The 24,793-nt window shown below is 37.7% G+C and overlaps 1 protein-coding gene across 6 annotated transcripts in view; it reads right to left on the reverse strand.

The window, feature by feature from the left end:
- MACROD2 (mono-ADP ribosylhydrolase 2) overlaps positions 1 to 24,793 on the reverse strand; it is a 1,879,180-nt gene that overhangs the window by 950,605 nt on the left and 903,782 nt on the right. The gene's annotated exons all lie outside the window — the stretch shown is intronic.

Consider the following 24,793-nt stretch of genomic DNA (forward strand, 5'->3'; position numbering starts at 1 on the left):
CTCTTCCTACTTTTTCCCTCCCCCACCTCCTCTTCCTCTTCCTCTTCCTCGTTCTTGTTAAGATTCACAGGTTTAAAGCCTGTCAATTTTCTCATCTGAGTGGCGAGTATTAAATAGTAACGCCAAAGAGAAATTTTAAGGATTAAGTAATGAATAATAATAATGTATTTTTTAAATATCTAGAATATGATGAACCGTCAATAAATCTCTTTTGGTACTAAAGATAGTTCTTCACAGTTCCTATTCTTTGAACTGTAACAAATTAGGGTGGGAGAGGTAAATTTAATTAAATTTTACCAGCAATAAAAGGCCCCCTCACTGTGCCCCCAGGCACAGCACACAGCACTTTATGCTTCTTTAATCTTTGTGAGAATTCTAGGATGCCAATACTAATGAGTTGTACTTATCAAACACTTGTATGGTAATCAGTTAATCCTTATAATAGCCCTAGAAGGTGGTAGTACAATTACCTTCACCTGACCAGTTAAGCACCGGCGGTTCAGGGAGTTCAGCCCATGAACCTGGTGAGAAGCGATCACTGCTGTGCTCCTTCAGGTGAGGAACAAGGGGTGCTGCCAGCCTACCCAGCGCTGCTTCCATGTGATTAGACAAGGACACCCTTTCTGGGCACACACAGTCATGAGCCAGGAATGGCAGCTGAATTACAGCTCCTAAAGTTCCCTCATGGTCACTCTGCGAATGCTGGCCCTGAGTAAGCCTCCTCCACTTTCCCTGAAATGTGAATGCCCTTTCAGGACTCAAACGCATTTGGGGACCGCCTGGCGGCGCAGCGGTTAAGTTCGCACGTTCTGCTTTTTGGCGGCCCTGGGTTCCCCTATTCGGGTCCCGGTTGCAGACATGGCACCGCTGGGCAAAAGCCATGCTATGGCAGGTATCCCACGTATAAAGTAGAGGAAGATGGGCACAGATGTTAGCTCGGGGCCAGTCTTCCCCAGCAAAAAGAGGAGGATTGGCAATAGTTAGCTCAGGGATAATCTTGCTCAAAAAAAAAAAAAAGTATTTGAGTGAATTTATACTTCCAATTACAGCAGCTTGGAGGATCTCTTGGGATTCTAGCCCAAAGCTTTTCCTTCTAGAGCCATCTTCATAAAGCTCTGTGCTACTTTCAGCAAATAACAGTATCCTAAATCCGGAGAATACTTGAGGGCACTGAAGCTCGACCTGGGCCTGTGGTCAGTACACATTCTACAGGGTCCTGATAAAAGTGACCAGTTCATTGCTGCTTTCTTGTTATTGTGGAGAAACAAGTTACCTTATCATTTTTAGAAGATACGGCCAGTGTCTGCAGGAATGCTCTGTAATTGAGCTGTGGATGTCTGATTTAGAGATTAAGTGTGAATGAGACTGTCACATGAATACAAGATGTTTAAGACATATTCATAAATTGTACAGAATATTCTGCTTCAAATGTTACCTCTAAAGTAAATTCCGTAAAATAAGGCCTGTCCAACTTTAATGATACAAGATAATAGTCTACCACCAATGAAAACATCAAAAAATATTGGGAACAATGAAAAGAAAGCCTGGGAATGGAGTTTTTCTGCTGTTAGATTTTAAATACTTCAGACTGTGAATTGATATTTAATGTGCTGTTGTCTACATTAGTAGGAACCCTGCAATTATAGGTTGATTAGCTAAAATGTTTGTCATGTTTGTGTAACACAGAGATAAAACCAATGTTGTATACAGCAACACATACTTAATAATGGCCTCATAATTACTAAGGTTGTCCATATTCAAGATAATTCTTTAGAGATAAATAAAAGACACCATAAAAACATTACTGGAATAATTTGGGATGGATCATGAAATACAAGTTATTCCTCATGACTTTCCTTGGTTTCAGATACAATAGCAGATTTGTGGGCTTTTTAATATATTTTTTCCTTTGATTAATAGACTTTATTTTTTAGAGCAGTTTTTGGGTTACAGAAAATTGAGCAGAAAGTCCAGAGAGTTCCCATACTCCCTTTTCCTACCCCATCACCTGCCCTAATTTTCCTTGTTATCAACATCTTGTGTTAGTGTGATATATTTGTTACAATTAATGAAGCAATACTGATACATTAATATTCACTAAAGTCCATAGTCTACATTAGGGTACACTCTGTGCGTTGTACAGTTCTATGAGTATTGCCAAATGCATATATCCACCATTACAATATCATGCAGAATAATTTGCTGCCCTAAAAATGTCCTGTGCTCCACCGATCTATCTCTTTCCCTGTCCAGTCCCTGGCAACTGCTAATCTTTACTACTTTGTATAGTTTTGCCTTTTCTAGAATGGCGTACAGTTGGAATCATGCAGTATGTAGCGTTTTCAAACTGGATTCTTTCATTTAGCAATATGTATTTAAGGTTCCTCCATTTCTTTTCATGGCTTAATAGCTCATTTCTTTTTATCATTGAATAAGATTCCATTGTATGGATGTACCACAGTTTGCTTTTCTATTCACCTGCTGAAGGAAGTTGCTTCTAATTTGGGGAAATTATGAATAAAGCCGTGATAAACATTTGTGTGCAGGTTTTTGTGCGGATATGTGTTTTCAATTCATTTGTGTAAATACCTAGGAGTGTAATTGCTGGGATGTATGGCGATATTATGTTTAGTTTTGTAAGAAATTGCCAAACTGTCTTGCAAAGTGAATGTATAATTCATTCCCATCAGCAATGAATGAGAGTTCCTGTTGCTCCACATCCTTGCCAGCATTTGGTGTTGGCAGTGTTTTGGATTTTAGTCATTTTAATGGGTGTGCAGTGGTAGCCCATAGTTATTTTAATTTTCAGTTCCCTAAAAACATATGATATTGAGCATCTTTTCATATGTTTATTTGCTATCTATATATCTTCTTTGGCAAAGTGTCTATTCAGACATTTGTCCACTTTGTGGTTGGGTTGTTTGTTTTCTTATCATTGAATTGTACGAGTTCTTTGTCTATTTTGGATAGCAATAGATTTATCCTAGGTGCTGAGAGTCTAATGGAGACGTTAAGTGGAGAATGTGATAAACTATCAATCAGCATATAACTATGTCCAGTCTTAAAACTGTGCTGAGTCTCACACACAGAGACAGTAGAGGCTAGAGGTCAGTACAGCCGAGAAAAGTCCAGTGTAGAGGCCCATTTGGTTTGAGAGAGGAAGTAGTGATATAATGATATTTTATCCTAGGCATTTGGCTAGACTACAATTCTAAACCTGTGTTGCAGTTAGATTGGGACAATGTGACTCAATTCTGGACAAAGGAACATGGGTGAAAAGGATGTGTACATAGACTGGCCTCTAAAGTCTTCCTCAGAAATCCTCGACTCCTTTTCACCCTTTCTCTCCACATTGTTGAAAGTAAAAAATTCTAAGATGGGAGTTACATGGTGGGAGGAACTTGGACCCCTGAGTCACCACTGGGAGGACAGGTGCCCCAAGAGAGACTCCCAACCTACACAGACCTGTGAATTGGGTGAGAAATAAATTTTTTACTTTATGAAGCTACTGAAATTTTGGAGTAGTTTGTCACAGCAGCTACTAATGATTTCCTTGACAAATACAGAGATTAAGCTACGTGGGAAATAAGGCTATATACTAACTACCTGGCTACCCAAGCTAGATTACTTAAATACAGGGACACAGGATAAAAATGGTGAGTTTTCCTTTAACTTTGGTTTTATTTAAGACATGGGATGCAGAAAATAAATATGATCATAGTATGGAACAATTTTCAAAATTCACATGAAGTTTTCTGATAGATCTTAAAGAAATTTCATAGGTGTAGTCACTGGGACATAGCTTCCAAACCCTCCTCTCTCTTAGAGCCCCAAACTATTTACCTATACTTTCTTGCCCTAGATGTATTCCAGATTAAAATTTTGATAAGCCGTCCCTTAAGACGACCTTTCAGGTGAGGACTTGGGGAATTGAGAGAACACAGTGGTAGCCTTCTCCTACATTCCAGGAGATGTAAATTTCCATATGAGGTTCTAGAGCAGGGATCGGCCAACTACAGCCTGCAGGTCAAATCCAGCCTGCCATCTGTTTCTGTGTGGCCCATGAGCTAAGAATGGTATTTATCAATGAGCATTTGCAATTAGTTTGATGATAGAGACTAACTTTGAACTATAATTAAGCAAAATGTTACTTGCCCGAAACTATTCCATCCTTCTCATTAGTGAATGACCTTTCTTCTTATTTTGTAATTAATATTTTTAAAAATCATATTCAATTTCATCAATAAAAATTTTCTGAAAATTTGTTTTCTCTTGCTATGTAATAAGTACCTATATAATGTCCTCAGTTTTGCCTTTTGGCCTACAAAGCCTAAAATATTTATTCTCTGGCCCTTTACAGAAAATATCTGCTGATCCTGTTCTCCAGTATTCAAATGTCTAGAACATTAAAATTTAAAAAAATGTTTTCCTACTTTCCCTCTTATTTTTTTTCTTTTAATAAACTTGCTGGGGCCAGCCCAGTGACATAGTGGTTAAGTTCTTGCATTCTGCTTCGGGGGGCCAGGGTTTGTAGGTTCAGGTCCCAGGCATGGGCCTATACACTACTCATCAAGCCACACTGTGGAGGCATCCCACATACAAAATAGAGGAAGATTGCCACAGATTTTAGCTCAGCGACAAGCTTCCTCAAGCAAAATGAGGAAAATTGGTAATAGATGTTAACTCAGGGCCACTCTTCCTCAGCAAAAATAAAAAAAATAATGAATAAGTAAATAAATAAATAAATAAATTTCCCTCATCTAAGTGTATTTTTATGTTCTCAAAGAAGGTTAGTATGATCAGGGTGGGTATAAGGAAAGAAAAGGTTTGAAGAAGTCTAGCCTGGGGCATTACAAAAGGAAAGCTGTCTGCTGATCAAGAAGCAGAATCAGCAAAGAGAGGCACTAAGCAGTACTATCTGAACTTTGCCAGGCTTTTGGAAGTATGGAAGTGCCCATCTATTTTTGTTTGCTGTCATCTCTTTGCTTCCCATGTTGGGCAGCAGTGGTGTAGTGGAAAAGGGCTTTGAAGTCAGACAAACCTGTTACCTGCCAGCTATCTGACTATGGAAAATTGCTTATCCTCTTTGTACTTCAGGATTTAAAAATTTTTGTTTTGTTTTTTCAATTCTGTAAAAGGGGTTGTTTCAATGACTAACTGATATAAAGTTCTTATCACACATAATAGAAGCTCATAATTTTGTGTGGTTGGAATGCCTTAGGTCCTAGTAGACATTACGTTTTTTCCCTTCCTTCCTTCCTTCCCTCCTTCCTTCCTTCTTATCCATCCAGGAGAACGTGTGTGAGCGCACACAGGTATATGTGTAAGTGAATGTCTGTTCAGAGGGAGAAAGGAGAAGAGCTGGAATGGTAGTTCCATGGGGCATCCTGACTTGAAGGAGAGAAAACCCAATAAATGTTTGTGATTGCAGCAGCTCAGAAAAGGAAAGGCAAGTTAGCAGTCTGAAGCCCAGGACACTTGCAGTAAGAAAGAAAGGACTGGGAAAGGTAACCTAGACCGAGAAGTGGTACTCCCCAACCCTGGCTGCCTCCATCCTTTGCTTCCATCCACTTCCTAAAGCTACAGCGTTCAGTCACCAGCTAAACTTGCGGACCTCTTTAATCCTTTTCACAATCACAATACCAAGCCTAAGACTTGGCAACTAGTTTGCAGGAAAAAAGATCAAAGACAACAGAGCCGAGAAAATGAGTATTGCATAAACATTTATTTGTAAATAAAGTGCATTGTCATTCTGACAACAGTTAGTATGGTTCATGACAGTATCAGAGTTCTAATTTTCAGGACTCTTAATAACATGTGATTTTATTGTCATCACTTTTCCCACAACTGATACAATACTCTACATATCCTTAGGAAGTATTCCATATAGGAAGATTTTTATTAAGACTCAGGAAGTGAACTGTTTTTGTACTCCAGGAACAGGAGTCTGTGACATTTAGTTCTTATAGACGTAAAGAAAAAACATCATCTCCAAGGTTTCTTCAGAAAGATCCACACCTTGGACGAGGCAGAGAATTTAATATACTTAGGGTGGAAAAATGAAAAGGCTGAGTCAGGATTTGTTTCTGCCAAATAGAATATGGTTCCAAGGAGCTTCCATTTTCCAAATCTTGTGCTTATAGCCCTTTGTGTCTGGTTTATGATCTTGGCTTCCTTCGACCCAATGTAGGCCTATTCAAAGACACACAAGAGGTGAGCTATATGCTCAAATAGCCATCTTGCTGCTAATTCACAAGAAGTTTATCAATAAAACAGAACTGGTTCAATGAGGGCTGACCTGTTTCATGAACGTCAGTTCCTAGATTTTTGTTTTAAAAACTTGAGGATGCTTAGAACTTAACAACTGCATCACATTTCCTTTGGCAATCTTAACCCATTCTACTTTCTTCCAACTATTGAGGATTAAATTTATCAATAAATGCACTGACTTTCACAATTAAAGTGTATGGAATGTGAACTGGCAAGGAAATCACATTTACATGCTTTTAATTATTGGGAAAATTGCCTAATGTGTGCTCTACCAAAAAAAGAGAAAAACAGAGTTAGAAAATAAAAAATATAGACAATTAACAGCTAGACTTTCGGGATACCAAAAAGTTTTAGTGCAGTCTTAAGCATTAGTAATCTCAGAAGAATAAGGTACAAACTTATAAAAATATAACTTGAAAGTTCAATTAGATAAGTTTCTTATACATTTAAATAATTTTGTGACTCAAATAATGAACTCATAATTTAAATTTTTGGTTTCAGTTCCTCTGAAGAAGCCAAATGTTGAGTGAAACAAAAAAAAAATAAAATGAAAAAATTGATACTAAAAATTCAAGAACTAAATTAATGTAAAAGAAGTTTGTATAATTAAACATTCATATAATATAAGTTTTTAGCATGTATAGTTCTGAAATTGTTAAAGCTTAAAAGTACACAAAGATTTTTGGGACATCCTTATTCATTCTAAAAAGATTCAAGGAGTGCCTCAAAATACCATGTGGTACTATACACTGATACTGAAAAATTAATAGGAGTTGGTCTTTCTCTTGACGGGACAAAAAATTACAAACAATGAATGCTGGATTTGTGTAAAGTAGAATCTCATCAAACAAAGTTTAAGGACTATGTAAACTTCATATATTTTATCAAATATACCAAATTATGTCATGATAGAATTAGGCTTTGGGGTTGGTAAATCTGTAGTGGATTATATAACAGGTACTGAGACAGCTTAGATTTCCATTTATTGCATCATTTACATAATATGATCCTTCAGGAGCAATATGGAATGTATGCATAATTGCTGCATACATACTTAACACCACAATTGTTTAATTGGAGGATTCCTTGTTTAGAGTTTAATTATTATTTTAGTGAGGCAGTAAAAAAGTAGCATGCAGTATTAAAGCAGGTTTAATGCAAGGCCACTGCCACGATTTTAAGGGCGTCCTTTCAACCCGTCATTAACTTTAAGCCTTGGTGATCATTTATTCTGCCTTCAAGTTATTAAAAGCATCGCCAACATATAGTGCACATGATGTTTGTTTTTAATCACTGTGTATAATAGATTTCACATGGAGAAAATGTTGGCAAGTATTTTAGAGACTATTAAAAAATCTTGATAGTTGGATAAATTCTAGCGTGCTGCAATTTCCTTCTCATTTTTATAAAAGCAAGGTTTTAAAGGCAATATTTTAATTTCCTGAGAATTCTTGCAGCACTCTACATTTGAAAGGGGATGGGAAATGCCACTTGTGATAACACTTTAATTTTAAACTTGGTAAGAGTTACGCTGTTATAAGAGTAACTACCATAAACTTTCTCTAAAAGATGCCTCACATCAGACAACCACGGGGAAAAAAGGAGACTAGATGATAGTTTTAATGTCAAGCATCATTAAAAAGCATTTGATGTTCACAAGAAAACTGTGACATTCAGGTTGTGGTGCATAAAATCAAAAACCTGGTCAATTTGTTGAACAGTCAAACTGTACACTGAATACTCTGTGACCTCAAAGGAGAGGGTGTGGCCAAGGTTTTCATTTGTGCTTGGATTCTGAGCTAGAGTCAGGAGGAAGTCAGTATGATTCGTGCCACCCTCCTAAGTCATGCTTCAGGTTATTATCATCCCTCTGCTCAGAGTGATCGGTTCTTCACTTAAATCACTCAGTTCCATCTCTAGGAAAATATACAAACTATTTAGCTTGTTGTTGTAAGTCAGGACCCCGTGAAAGCAGAACAGCATTTAGGAGCTTTATTAGAGGAAGCTCTTGGGATCCACATCAGTAGAAGGGAAGGAACGTAAGGAGGATTGGGAAGAGAGAGCTGCAATGCAGCCTCAAGGGAAATCTCGGGAGCTCTGAAGATAGGTTGACCTTTCAGAGCCATCCTGAGTTGAGGCAAAAATGTCAGGCCTTTATACCCCTACTTTAACCAGTCATTCATGTGAGCCACCCCAGAAAGATGGCAGGATGGCTTTCTTTGGTTGAGGCAATTTCCAAAGGGGCTGTCAGCTGAAGACTGTCTGCCAGACCCACTCGCAGCAGCTGGGGGAATAAGTCCTTTATTCCTAAAGGGAGATCTAAGTTGCTCATCACAGCTTTCACCACATCCAACAAGCAAGGATATATCAGCCACAAACTGCAATTTTAGTCTTCTCCAATTATTCCTCCCTGTGAATTTTCCATTTAACCAGCCTGTTGTGCTAACTCTCTCCCCAAACACACTGGCATAAATGCAGGCAGTGAACATTGTGAACAGAAGACCGACTTTGGAGCCAAACAGACCTGGGATCAAATTCCTGCTCTGGCTCTTGGATCAGAACAATTTAGCTGAATTCTCTCTAGTTCAGATACCTAATCCGTGAAATATGAATAGCAATGCTAACACTGCAGGATTATTGGAAATATTAAGGTAATATCTATTAAGTTTGTAAAAGCTAGGTCTCTTGTGCTTGCAAGTGACAGAAAACCAATCCAAACTGGTTTAAACCTAAAGGAATCACATGACTAAAAGGTCCAGGAGTAAAATCTACTCAGATGCAGCTGGATTCATAGTTCAAACCACGTTACGAGGCCCCCATTTGTCTCCATCCCTCAGCTCTTGCTTCCCACTGTGTGTGTTGACTTTTATCATGTTCCACAGGCAAGTAAGATGGTCTGGTAGACTGGTTCACTACTGTCAATTTCTTCACTCCTTCCTCTGAGAGAATAATATATCTGTGCCCCTGCCATGGTTTTATGGTGTTTGGAGTGTACTTTCTGTTCTCTTGACTTTGGGTTTAGCTATGTAACTTGCTCTGGCTAACAACGTATTACTGAACATGACACAAGCAAAGGCTGAAAAACTGCCTGTGTGCCTAGACTTGCTTCATGAGCACCTATCATTCACCAGATTGTCATTCAGTAGCTGCTGGTCCAAAGAGGATAAGACATAGAATGAGCAGATTTGAACCTAACCTGTAGTCCAGAGTCTGGAGCCCAATCCAATCTAGCCTAGCCAAGTTGCAGCCAACCCATTGGCCCTTGATTGAGAAATAAATGCCTGTTGTTTTAATCCACTGAGTTTTGGGACAATTTTTTATGTAGTATTATTGCAGCCATGTTTCATTGACAGAGATACCAGCAGCTTCAAACCTCCATATACTCTAGGTTTAGAATCTAGCAAGAAAGAGAGCACCAAATCCCCCATTTCTCAAAGCTTGGTCTGTGGAATGAATCTTAGAGACTCTTGTTGACCTGAGTTAAGTCATATGCCTATTTCTGACCTAATCATAGTTGTCAGGAGAAAATGTCATGCTCTCATTGGCCAGGCCCTGGTGATGTGTTCCCAGTAGGAAAGGGAGTTCTACTCTAAGAATAAGGTGAATGCATACCAGGAAGCCAAAAAAGCAATTCACGCCCATCAACTATTATCATAAATGTTTTTTTTTCTCTTTTGTCCTTGCTCAAACCTTTCTCCCTTTCTGGAGTGCTGCGTGTGCTCCTCCTAGGCCCTAGTACATGGCAGGCATGCAGGCAATGTTTGCTGGGACTCACAGGCAACAGCCTCTCAAGAGGTCATGGCCAAAGTATAGAGGAAACCCACCCAGAAGCTTCATTCAAACTGCAATTGTGCTGCTGAGGCTGGGACGGCTGAGCTCCCAAGGCAGCTCTGGAGTGGAACAATGACTGGCTGCTGGCAGCTGTGCAGACAACTGGAGACCAGGAAATGAGGTGGGGGGAGCAGAGGCAAGGCAGGTGGTGGCTTTTATCTTCTCCACGCCTGGCAGGGCCCATTACTGACTGGCTCAATATGACAGAGCTAACTCTGCTTTCCTATTCAGAAGGGAAAAGAAAAATCAACAGGGTAAAGAGATTTCAGCACTGGCTGTACGAAATTAAAAAGATTTGCTCCTTCCTACCAGCTCCAAATACTATTAGAACTACCGCGCTCTTCACGTAGGGGCTCTGCGCTTCCCAAACACCCTATTATTTTAATATCTGTCCCCCCAATTTATGTCAGAGATGTTTTCTTTGTTCTAGGTAGTTTGCTTGAATGAGCTGTTTGCTGTAGCTTGGGGCGTGGATGTTCATTTACTCACAGACACCTCTAAATTAAAACAAAGAGCCATAATGTAAACTAGTGTTCTTCAGTGCAGAGAAAGGGAGTCTGGCTGATTCAACACAGGACTTCAGTGGTCTTAGCTTTTTCTTATTATTACTAGTGTTAAACTTTCACTGTTCATGATGGCTTGTCACATTTGACAATTTCCTTATCTAGCTCGCACCTCTCAATTAAAAATTAATGAAAATATTCTGAAGTTCAATCAAATCCTTGTGTATCTATGGGGTTCATTTGGGTAGCAAGTAAGAAAAATCCAACTCAAAATGACTTAAATAATAAAATGAATTTACTATTCACATAAATGAAATATACAAAGGTAGGATGGGCTATAAGTAATGACCAAAGACTCTATTTCTTTGCATCTCCTCTCTCTGCCTTCTACTTTATCTGCTTTATGCTATATTTGATGTCCTTTGGGTCATAATACGACTGCCAACAGCACACAGGTCTGTATAGTTCTTCGTTCATAACCAGAGGTGGAGAACAGAGTCTGGTAAGGCCACGAAAAGCCCTGAGGTTCCCTTGTTAAAAGCACATGACCAACACTGAGCCAAATACTAGGTCCAAGGGCATGGAAAATGAAAACAAACTTAAACACATTAGGTCCTTCCCGTGCAGCTGAGGATGGTCAATTCAACACAGACCACATGGCTCACGGAGAGAGATGGATTTCCAAAGGAAATTCCAGGTGATGTGACTGCAAAGAAAGTTTCTTCTGTGAAGGACTAAGCCAGGAGAGAGTCATGCACGGCTCAAGAAGTGATTCAATCAATAACAATGTCTGCATGCTCCTTGAAGTTTACAGCCACACCTTTCCCAAGCACATTGATGAGACCATGGCCAGGGAAAATGGCAAGAAGAACTTGGGGAAGCAAAGAACCCTGTGTTCACTGCCCATCACTAAGCCTCACAGGTATGAGTATACAATATGCATTGATTGGAGAATAGAGGCATGGTTTACCTATTGATATGGGAAAGTTATTATGGCTCTAAAAATACTAATTAAAAATACTAATTAAAACACAATTGATATTTGGTAAAAGAGATTCTCTCTCTCTCTGTTTCTTAATCTGTCTCTCCCTCCTTCCCTCTCTCCCTCTTTCTGTCTCCCTTTCTTCCTCCCCTCACATAGGAAATCCATTGCAGGACTTCACTGAACGGCAAAACCACTGACCTCAAATGACACACTGTCTCAGATCAGAAAGTAGTGTCAATTCAAAGGTGGCAGAGGAGTCAGGAGGTCTGTGGACAAGCCACACACACTGCTCTGTCAATCTTCGTGAGAGAGTACAGGTGAAAGGGCCTGCCTTGAACATTAATCCATTTTGGATCTGTCTGCCGCACAAGGAACTAACTGTCACTAGCATCAAACAGCATTGCTTCTTTCTGGCTTTATATGTGGGAGTTGTAGTCCTCAGCATGCTTGGGGGATGTCACTCCAAAATAAGTAAATTGAAGCCAGGTTCACTCAGTGACTTTGGAGGAAATCCATGAGAGAAACAAATCTAAAATAGGCATTTCAGCTCATTATGCTGTTAGGTGTGAACTTTTCTGGGAGTTCCTGATACGAACAAGACATTGGCAGATAAAGCAGATTCACTAACATCTATTTAAAAAACAACACTGTAGACTAATTCACTTCCTAGCTTATTTTATTATTATTATTACTATTATTATTTATATTTTTGCTTTCTTTGTGTTCTTAAGCTAAAAATATAAAAAACCAAAAGCAATGAGAATACACATAAGTAAATTAATGGATATATCATGGACTATAGGAACAAACATGGTTTGAAGAAATACCAAGCAAAGAATAAATAGAAGACATTTTCTGTCCCCAAATCTTGCATCAGCATGAGTAGACTTAGACTTCATATTAATCACCTGTTTAAGTTACCTGTTGTTTTCTGGCTCATTTACCTGTAACTGTAAAATTAAATGACCTGCCCTGTACATTTGTTTTAGGAGTGCCTATTAGGGCTGTAACAACTTGAGACTATAATTCATTTTTCAAGTAAAAGATAATGTGAAACTCTTTAGGTGCTTTCTCCTCTGTGTGCTTCTGCTATAGAGGAGGGGATAAAGGTGGCTTAGCAGGCATTTTAAGGAAGGTCTTAGAATGAAAGTATCACTATCTAAATAGTGGCATGATGCCCTACACTTTTTGGCTGGTGCTGATTTTCTAAAATAAGGTTCTACTTAATGTAGGGGAGATGGGTAATGCAATTTATTTAGTCTTACAGGTCTTACAAAACTCATACTTCAAAAACATTGTGTTCTTCTTTTTACTTTTGCCCCTGCCATTTCTGGCTATCATTAGGACACGCCCCTCAACAATGTGGTGAATTTCCGTAGAGGAACATGTTGTTTTTGGATTTATAAATGTTTGAACTCTCCAGTCTTGGAGTAAAAGCATCATGAGAGCCATTTTTATAAAGCTGAGGTTAAAACAACAAAGGAAACATCATCATGCCAATAACACTGGAACTAGATGCTTTCTATATTGGGGAAAGAAGAGAGAAGAAAGCACTTGCTTCTAAATTGAAATCCACTTGGAAGTCAGGAGATAAATTTTCAGGAAACAACCCACAACTAAGCTGAAACAATTTATGCAGTGTAAGAAAAACAGGGAGAGTATGGAGAAATCCCTGTGGCTCAAAGGGTGAAAATAAATTGTAGAAAAAAATTTAAAGTGGAAGGGAGTTTAGGTTATCGTCCAACTCTGAATGTTTAAATTTCTTAAAATCAGGAAAAAATATGACGATTACAATAAAAAACCAAGAGGGATATTTAGTCTCATGCTACAGTTTTGCTAGAAAGGACAAAAAGTACTCTCTGTAGGAATTTGGCATAATAATTAATAATTCCTGTAATCAGACCTCTCTCATCTGAGTCCAGAACAGCACGTGTGAGAAGACAAACACCTGGAATGATGATGGTTTTCCTTCTCCATCCCCTCAGTAGTGTGAAAAGTTGATCAGAGGGGCCAGAAGGTACCTGAGCAACTTCTATGATCCCACAGCAATCTTTAGGAGGGTTTTATAAATCTTAAATAATGTCATGATGACAGATTTTGCCAAGAATCCTATATGTTTTAAGCTTCCTTTGGGAAGGATCAAATTAAGGCACATATTTTTAAAAATGCTGTCTTGGTGGAATGTCTGGAGACCCAAGATCAGCCTGAGCTAGGCTGTCCCAGTTGGCCTGGTTCAACACCCATAATGAATGGACCAGGTTACAGGGAAGCAGGGCGCAATGGCTGGCTTTCTCCTGAGACAAAGCACCTCCTCTCACGCTGGCTGTGCAACCAGCTTTCACAGCAAGGATCCAACTGCCTCATATACAATCATTGTTTCCTCAAAGTCCACCCTGCCGAACCCCACAGCTTCTTCTGTTTCCCTTTGTGGAGACAGCCAATTACACATAACTGCTACATTTTCTGGCAGACTCAGACTTTTACTCATAAGCTTTCCAACTCCTCCACCAAACAGAAAAGGGAAAACGAAGGGGAAAAACATCCATCCACGCATGATGTACAGTATATAAATGCTTTTAGACTAAGCGGGCTATGATATAGCTACCTTAATAAGGTGATAATGAGCACAGCTTATTAAATAAATAAATACTAAATAAGCTGGTTTCAGTCATGTTATCCACCCACCTTAAATTCATTTTACTAAGTTTTAATGCCTGTGATTTATGTGGGCTTTCCCCATTATATAAGGAGAGAAGTGGTCCTCCTTTTTAGCACCAAAGGACCATTAGCACTTAATTACTTCTGCCCAATAATATAGTTAGTCTGCATGTACATCCATCTTTCTTGCTAGAGAAATGCCAAGTCTGTAACACTCTCTATTTCAAAAAAAAGATATGCTGAAGTTGTAACCCCCAATACCTGCGAATGCGACTTTATTTAGAGATAAGGTATTTACAGATGTAAGGTGAGGTCATTAGGGTGGTTCTTAATCCAATATGACTGGTGTCTTTATTCAAAGGAGAAATTTGGACACAAACATAAACATGCATACAGGGAGAATGCCATGTGAAGACAGAGTATCTGAGTGAGGCATCTCCAAGCCAAGGAAACCAAAGATTGCCAGCAAACCACCAGAAGCAAGGAAGAGGCAAGGAAAGATTCCTCTACACATTTCAGAGGGAACATGGCGCTACTGACACCTTGATTTCAGATTTCTGGCTTCTAGAACTGTGAGAGAAAATTCTGTTGCTCTACGCCATGCAGTTTGTGGTCCTTTGTTACAATAGCCCTTGGAAATAAATACACAATCCTAAGATATTCCCTTTATGAAAACTAAAGATTAAATAATTTAATAACAATTTAATAATAATTAAAATGCTTCACTGGAATCACCTCCTCCCCCACACACTGACCAAGTAGATTTTACTTCCATCAAACCTCGTTAATTTAGACGTGGGAAAGTCTTCAATATCTAACACTTTTATTACATGCAAACAATATACTAACTGCTGTCCCCATCCTGCTTTATAATTTTTTATGGCATTTACTACTAACATAAAATTGTTTATTTTCTTTCTACCCAGCTAGACCATAAGGTCCATGAGGATAGGGAGTTTTTTTTCTGTTTTGCTCACTGTTGGCTACGAAGAGCATGTCACAATGTCTGGCACATAAATGTTTCTTGTGTAGCTGAATAAACTGATACAATATGAGGAGCTGGAGGCACTGGGATAGGATCCAGTTTAGGTGAGAGGGATGCAGGGCAGAGGGACTTCCTTCTCTAGGGGGTGGTGAGCTGGTTTCCGCCCCCTAATAATTACCCGCATTCTCTTTTATCATAACCCAAATTTCCACAGTTCTTTCCTCTTTGGATTAAAGGGAATGAGTGGGAAGTGCCCTGGCCTGGCATCAGGTGATTGGGTTTGAAGCCACAGCTCTTCTAATGGGCCGGATTAAAAAAAAGTGGTGACAAAATTCTATCATGTGACAAAGACCTAATAATTAATGATACTGTCAAAAGGAAACAGAAAATAGAGTGAAGCGGTAGAGCAAATATGGGTTTTATAGACAGAGTTGTGGCTCTTTCACTTATTAACTGTGAGGCAGTAGTCACAGCCTCATTGAACTTCAATTTCAACTTTTCTGAAAAATGGGAAAAAAATAAAACATTAAAAGTGCTCCTATTCCCCACAATTGTAACAAGAATTTTATGGTTAATGGACAAAGTTAAAGTGAGAATCAAAAAGTAATCCATAACATGTTCCATTGCTTCTAAGACACTTTAAAAAAAAAGTATAACCGTATTTTAAAAGTTCTATAAATCTCTAAGAAGGCTTACCATTTGTCCATATGTTATGAAACATTTTATTTTAACTAAATACACAATAGCAAGTTAATTTGCCAATCTTTCCATGGAGACAAAGCCTGTTCATTTGTACCTGAATTTGATAGGTAGTTTGACACTTGGCATCAATCCCACACTCCTTCTAGTGTGCTTTCCTGTACTGCAGAGGATGGACAGCAAAAATCTTGTTTCCAGCTTCCTTGGAGCTAGGATTCTGAATGTAAATTGGGTTCCTCTGATTGGATTTGCCTGTGCCTGTTTTTTGGAAGAAGAATGGAGGAAGGCAGCTCTTTGGCTGTTTTTGACTGGCAAGCCTGGTCCCAGAGTTATTGGGGGTTTCCCAAAGCATCATTCAAAGAACAGTTGTTTGCTTTGGGAGTATTAAAAGGCAGCTGTAGTGGTGGTGGTGGTAGAGGCCTCCTGATTCTCTATGAGACTGTCATGATCATATGGAGGAGGTGGTGACTCCCAGGGTGCACCAGTTCCTAAGTATTATTCTGAGAGTCATTCCTGGAGGCCCAGGAGAAAGCCTCATCCTCCTGCCCCTTTGTGCTGTATCATAAGTACCTAATTGCTCATATTGAATCCCCTTTAACTTAAAGCTTCTAAGTGTAACTATCTGAAAGAAGTAGGCTCTCTTTGATATGATGAAATTTCAACTTATTTTATACAGTTTATTCAGTCTTAAATCAGTCTCCACAACACACTTTTCTGAATATTTACAAATTAAATATTTCAACCCTACTTTGTCTTTCTGTCTGTTCAGTGTACTTAGGCTAATATTTCTATTAGTCTAAGAACCCATTCATTTTCCTTAGATTAGAACCCTTTCCAACTACTCATTCATAGTCTGATGAAAGTTCACTATGTGATATTTCTATGTCATATTTCTCTTTATCTATTCATCATCCTATTTCCTCATTTTCCCTTATATTCTCTACATCTGCAAGATGGATCCAGCATTTTCTCACTTACATCTTGGAGCTCATTTCCTAGCAAGAGGTTCAGGGTCTCATTTTAGGTTCTATATCTCAAGCCGTTAGCCCCTTACAGCTCCTGCCGCCCAGCTGCCTGATTCATCTTTGTAGTCACATATAATATAGACTATTCATGACTTCACATAGAAGGTATTTTCTATTTCCTATTTAACATTGGGGGACCTCTTTTGAGTCAAATTCTTCATTAATTAGTGAAATAAGATGAGATAAATTTAGAACTAAAGTGGAGGGTCAGGCACAAACATTGCCCTGGATGTCAGACAGCATGTGTGTATACTGGTTAAAAAAAACAATAACAACAAACAAACAAAACCTAAAGTAGTTACTCTTTCCTGCAACTGAACCCTGACTTATATGGTAGGGTCCACTATTGGAATTCCAAGTTGTCTTTCTTGCACTAACCTCTCTCAGAATGCATTATAATGATTTCTAGTCTCTCTAAAGTTGAAGCAGAGTATAATGTATGACAAGGCAATTTGAGTAGAGATTTCTCCTAGTTTCTTAGGATTTCACCTAATCCTTTACAGGGGTGTTACCTATACCTACTCTGACAAAATCTTTTAAGGCAATTGGCTTTTATCAAAATTTGCAGTGCCTTAGGCTTTATTTTCACAGAAACAGTAACTCTCTTTTTGTTCACGTAATGTTAAATCAGATTATTCAATTTTACTTGGTATAAACAGGTTTGAGGGTAAAGTGACCCTTCAAAATTGCACATTTCATTTGGTGAGACAAAGTACTCAGCCTTTCTGAAGAGGAACCAGCCAGCCCAAGAGCAACACATGGTGATCACAACGCAGACATTTTACAGGGAGAATAGAAGGCATGCTCACTCTGTCGATTCTGTCAGGGGGTGATAATTTCCTAAGCTTCTACTGAACCCATCTTACAGTTGATTTTTTTGGTTTTCTTTTGTTTGCTAGTGTGTTTTTAATGAGGACTGGAGACAACTTTTGTAAGGCACCTAGTGCAGTTTCTAGAATAACAATAGGCACTGAATGAATGCAACTATTGTGTTTATAGAAATGAAGAATTTAGGCTAGAGGTATCTGCAGTACAAAAGGTTATAGTAACTGTGTGATTCCAAGTTGTTCATTCTAATCAAGTCATAAGAGGAAAAATCAAGCTCTTTAAATCAAATACTATTCACAGAAGGTCAATAGATTACACAATTATCAACCAAAATGCTGTAGGTCAAATTGATCCAACAAAAAACTAGCCATCACCAGGACAGCGCTGAAGGAATGGAAGCTTGATTGGTAGGGTGGTTTGGCTGAGGCAGAGCACAAATTTTGGGGACCTCTGGAGGCTGGCATAGTTACATAGTATAAGAACTACAACTAAGAGTTGGTTCTGGCCAAAGTTGGGAAAGTACCTAAAGATAGGCGAACCACAGCACAGAGGATAAAGGAGATAAACTTCCACTATTGCATCAAAGCAGGCTATAAGCCATGTGAGTGCAGCTTTAATGCTAACCAAAGTTTACTCTTTGGAAATTAAAATGCATGGTATGTGCAACAGCTTTCCAACAAAAAGAATATTTAATTAAGTACAACATACCATTCCTTGGCCGTGTGAGAGAAGCTGGAGTTCACTGTTCTTGCATTCACCAACTCCCACTTGAACAAGTCTGTGCACAAGACACTTGGAAGTTCCCATGAAACAAACAGACGCCTTGGGCTTTTGCAGGTGAATTTAATCATTACCATATTATTATAATGATGAAAGACATGCTAAAAATTGTATTCCTTAAAGCCAACCACAGTTATAGGAAATTCCTGTCTCTTCTATTCTGTCAATAACTTCTGCCGTAAGACACTGACGGGTTTACTTTTGACAGCAGCTTTTTCAACAATTGTTTTTATGTTTGAAGGTGGCTATTTTATTTAGCAAAACAACCAAGAGGTCTTTGGAGCTTCCCATCTCATTAGTTAAACTGATACCTCATTACATCATTCATATCTAGATTTTTATCACAAGTGAATACATTGTTCTTCCATCCAGAAAGACAAAATAACTTTCAAAGAGCAGTGGTTAACTTCCTCCTTACTCCTCCCAATACTGTAACTTCGGGGGAAACTGCCTGAAGGGAAATTTGAAGATATGTAAGAATCAAACACTCCCTCCTCCACGTCTATAAAGTTTTATATACCAGAGTGAATGCTTACAAGGATATTCATGGAAATGGAGCACTGGGACCTTTACTGCCTGTATTGGTGAATAAAGCACATTTAACAGCAAATAGTTTGAATAGTAATCCATTCAGAATTCCCTGAGCATGTAGTTTTCATTTTTATCACAACCAAAGAGCTCTAGAATCGAAGACAGTTTAGTCACTTATGTGCCTTCTTTGTGGCTGCACCACAGTGTGTACATGGAAAAACAAGTGGCTGTTGCAGCTAAAATAAGATTGTCTTTAGTGGCAAAAGAAATAAAATACTATGTGGATAAACGTGTGTGTGTGTGTGTGTGTGTGTAGAGATAAATAGCTAGCTAGTTAGCTGATGGTTTACCCATTTGGAAGAAATAACTCTGCTTAGTTAATGTAATTAAAGATGTGCTTAAAAAGGATGTTGAAAGTAATAGTTAACGAGAGATCCTCAGGCAATGTCACACTTCCATGACAGTAATTCCTTTGGAAGTTGACCATGAGGTAGTTTTATGACTTGTTTTTGCTTCTTGTGACTTGGTTAAAGTGTAGCCCAGATAGATCGGACATATTTATACAATATAAAAAGAGCCTCATTATTTCCCAATTATTTCCCATGGCCTTCAGAAAAATGTCAGCAAAGCCTCTACCCTCTGAAATTCTACCATACTAATTGCTCCTATTACTATCAGATTTGTTATAACAAATCTAATGATTTGTTTCTTCTCCCAGACCAGGGGCTGCTTGACAATAGAAAACAGGTTCATTTATCTTTAGAACCCTAGTAACTCACACAGAGCACGGGGCCGAGAAGATCCTTAATAAATACTGTCGTATGAGTGAGTAAAGAAATGAATGCATGTAATATTTAGTATTGTTTCATATCCTTTTTCTATAAACTGTGCATACTATTTCCCCGACTTCCTTGGAAGCCTAAAGTTCATAGGTCCACACCAAAAACAGCCCTAAGGAACATTCTGTTTGGCCCATGGTGACAGCAATAGAGTGTGTATTTGTTGGTTTTTAACTGGATTGGTTTTGAAACCGGAAGATTTTTCCTTTAAAGGGAGAGATACTACAGGTTTCTTTTGAAAACTCAAGATTTGACAGCAAGAGTGGGACCAAATTTCTGCATGGCTACAATCAGCTGGAGCTGAGGGCAGCCTGCCTTTTTTAGAAGGTTCCAGTTTAATACCACTCCCTATAGTTTTTAGGGCACTGAGGCAAATTAACAGGATCCATTTATAATGGCACATACTTTGTTGTTTTCTTACACTACTGCCACTTTGCTCATTTCGGTTATCTTTCTGGTCCCTGCACGCACTTGAGTTTGTGCCTACATTAAACCTAGCTACTTTTTGCCATTCTGTGCCTAACATCAGGCTGTTTATGCACCAGAACATGAGTAAATACCGGTTGATAATGATACAGTCATTGATGCTAATAATATGAAGACCAAGCAATAATGTAACATGTCCTAGAGACCATCACCACTCCTCAGAAAATAAATTCCACTAGAAAATTTGAATTTCAGATTTTTAAATTTTTTGTTTGCAAATTAATTTAGTCAAACTGAAAACAGACAAAACTACAAGCCAATGACAAACTAACAATAATAGTATATTTTAAATACATTTTAAACCACAGCTAAACATCTAGAGTTTGATCCTGGATCTGACTATTTGACCCTAAACATTTTAGAGGAAACCTGGACAGAAGTCATGTCCAGCCAATGGCAGACAACAAATATGACAGAGCAGAGGCCTGTGCTCCTCTTCTCTCATGCTTCAGACAGTGGCTTTTAAAATGAAGCAGAAAATTGAAGGCCTGGGTACCCTGTCCCTGAGTAACTAAGTGTTGAGTGAACTGCCCTTGAACAAAAGCACTTTTCGAGGTCATCTGGTGGTTTATCAAGTGAACATTTACTCACTGACAGCTGTAATACTAGGAGTGTTCTGGGTCCTTCTCTTTCCCAAACACCCATTTTCTATTGCTGTTGAGATTTTTTATCTTCTATCAATCTAACCCTGTCCGTCCAAAACCCCAGCATTATTCTTTAGATCTTATGTGTAGATCAATCTACAACATTTAACAGAATTTTCATGTCTTCTCACTCTACAATAATTTTCGCTAGCATCTGATGAAGGGCAATAATGGTATGGTGCAGTGGAGGGAAGGTATGGAATTGTTTTGCCATACACAAATTTGATATTGAAATACAGCCTAAATCAAAAATATTTTTATTAATTACCTCTTTTGAAATTATTAAAGTATTACAAGCATGTAGAAAGGCATGGAAATAATCTGTGTATTTCCTACCCATCTATGTAAAATTTCAGTATTTTGCCATATTGGCTTCAGAAATAGTCATTGAAAAGTACACATATATAACAAAGTAGACAAAAATCTTAAGTTGTATGGCTAGATGAACTTCTACAAAATGAACACTGCCCTGTATATACTCCCTAAGTCAAGTTATAGAACGACATCAGAATTCCAGAAGCTTCACTTACGTCCAGTCCCCATCATTTAGAACAGATCTTAATATTTAGGTGTACGAGTCCACCAAATTTGCTCTTCTTTAAGACTATCTTTGCAATTCTTGGCCCCTCCATTTCCATATTACTTTCCCAATCAGCCTTCTACCACACATACACACACATGCAGAGTTAGGTGTTGGAAATTTTTATTTACTGCACTTCATCTCAAAAACAGCTTGGAGAGAACTGGTACCTTTATTTTTGGTCTTTTAACCTTTGAGCATGGCATCTCTCTCCATTAATTTATGTCTTACCTTACTTCTTTCAGTAACGTTTTGAATTTTCTCAGTAGAAGGCTTGCACATATTTTGTTAGATTTATTCCTAGGAATTTGATATTTTCTGAAGATATTGTAAACCGCATAATTTTTTTCTTTAAAAGATGTATGTTTTTATATTTTGACTTTGCTGACTTTATTTTTTGGCTATTTTTAAATTTTGTTTTATTCTTTGACAAACAAAAATTGTATATATTTAAGGTATTCAATGTGATGATTTTATACATCTATATGTTGTGAAATGATTACCACAATCAAGTTAATTAACACATCTATCACCTCACATAGTTACCATTTGTATGTGTGTGTTGAAAACACTTGAGATCTACTCAGCAAATTTCAAGTATACATACAGTACTGTTAACTATAGTCACCATGCTGTACATTACATCCCCAGAACTTACAATTTTGTACCCTTTGACCAATACCTCTCCATCCCCCCCCTCCCATTCCCTGGCAACTGCCATTCTGTTCTCTGCTTCCATGAGTTTGATGTTTTTAGATTCCACATATAAGTGAGAGCATACACTATTCACCTTTCTGTCTGGTTTATTTCACTTAGCGTAATTTTCTCCAGGTTCATGGCAGGATTTCCTTCTTTCTATTGCTGAATAATATTCCATTATATATATATATATACACATAAATATATATACATATTCCATTATATATATACACACACACACATACGTGTATATATATATATAGAGAGAGAGAGAGAGAAATAGATACAGATATAGATATAGATATCACAATTTCTATATCCTATCATCCATTGACAAACACTTAAGTTGTTTCCATGTCTTGGCTATTGTGAATAATGCTGCAATAAACATGGGGGTGCAAATATTTATTCAAAATACGGACTTCACTTCCTTTGGATATATACCCAGAAGTGGGATTGCTGCATCACATGGTAGTTCCAGTTTTAATTTTTTGAGCAAATTTCATACTGTTTTCCATAATGGATGTACCAATTTACATCCCCACCAACAATGTACAAGGGTTCCTTTTCCTCCAAATCCCTGCCAACACTTATCTCTTGTCTTTTTGATAATAGCCATCCAAAAAGGTGTGAAGTGATATCTAATAGTGGTTTTGATTTGCATTTCTACAATTATTAGTGATGTTGAGCACCTTTTCATATACCTGTTGGGTATTAGTATGTCTTCTCTGAAAAATGTCTACCCAGGTCCTTTGCTCATTTTTTAATTGGTTTACATATTTGGTTTTTTGTGATTGAGTTATATGAGTTCCTTACATACCCTGGATGTCAACCTCTCATCAGATATATGGTTTGCAAATATTTTTTCCCGTACCATAGGGTGCCTTTTCATTTTGTTGATGGTTTCCTTTGCTGTGAAGAAGATTTTTAGTTTGATATAGTCCCACTGGTTTATTTTTCCTTTTGTTGCCTGTGGTGTTTGCTTTTGGCGTCATATCCAAAATTCATTGCCAAGCTTTTCCCTGTTTTCTTCTCGGAGTTTATGGTTTCAGGTCTTACATTTAAGTCTTTTATCCATTTCAAGTTGATTTTTGTTTATGGAACACAATAAGTGTCCAATTTCATTTCTTTGTATGTGAATATCCAGTTTTCCCAACACCATTTATGGAAGAGACTTTCCTTTCCCCATTGTGTATTTTGGCACCTTTGTCAAAGAATAATTGACTGTATACATATGGGTATATTTCTGGGTCCTCCATTCTGTTCCATTGGTCTATGTGTCTGTTTTTATGCCAATACTATACTGTTCTGATTACTATAGCTTTGTAATATAGTTTGAAATTAGGAAGTGTGATATCTCCAGCTTAATTCTTCTTTCTCAAGATTGCTTTGGCACAACTGGTTTTGTGGTTTCACACGAATTTTAGAATTATTTTTCCTATTTCTGTGAAAAATGCCATTGGAATTTTGAAGAATCTATAGATAGATTTGGGTAATATGGACATTTAACAATATTAATTCTTCCAATTCAAGAACATGGGATATATTTCCATTTATTTGTGTCTTCAATTTCTTTCTTCAATGTCGTATAGGTTTCAGTGTACAGATCTTTTACCTCCTTGGCTAAATTAATTCCTTAGTATTTTATCGTTTTTGATGCTGTTGTAAATGGCATTGTTTTCCTAATTTCTTTTTGGGTAGTTCATTGTTAGTGTGTAGAAGCGTAACTGATTTTTGTATGTTGCTTTTGTATCTTGCAACTTAATTGAATTTGTTTATTAGTTCTAGGGGTTTTTTGGTGGACATTTAGGGTTTTCTATATTTAAAAACCATATCACCTGCAAACAAAGACAGTTTTATTTTAACATTCTAATTTCTATTTTTTCATTGCTGGTATAACACTACTGGTTTCTGTATATTGACCTCAGAAACATTGCTAAATTCATGTATTAAGTCTAATAGTTCATATGAATATTCTCAAAGACTTTCTAAAACATAAACATGCTATTTGTGAATAATAATTTTTATTTCTTCCCTTGTAACCTTTATACATTGCAATTCTTTTTCTTTCCTTATTGCATGGCTAGGACAGGTAGCACAATGTTAAATAGAAATCACTGTAGTAGAAATCTGTGTCTCATATCCGATCTTAGGGGAAAGTCTCTCAATATTTCACCACTGAATAGGATAATTTTTGTTTGGGCCAAATACTTTTAATAGATTAAAGGAGTGTTGTTCTATTTTTAGTTTCTTGAGAATTTTTATTGTGAATGGGTGCTAAATTTTATCAGAAATTTTATTCTGCATTTTTTGAGATGATCATGCTTTTATCTGTATTTTGTTAATGTGAATAGCTATATAGATTCATCTGTGAATAAGTAATTTCTAAGAATTATTCTAAGGATAATCCCAACTAAATTTTAATATATAATTCCTTGTATATTTTATGA

This window comes from Equus asinus, chromosome 15 (genome assembly GCF_041296235.1).
Source record: "Equus asinus isolate D_3611 breed Donkey chromosome 15, EquAss-T2T_v2, whole genome shotgun sequence".
Lineage (NCBI taxonomy): Eukaryota > Metazoa > Chordata > Mammalia > Perissodactyla > Equidae > Equus > Equus asinus.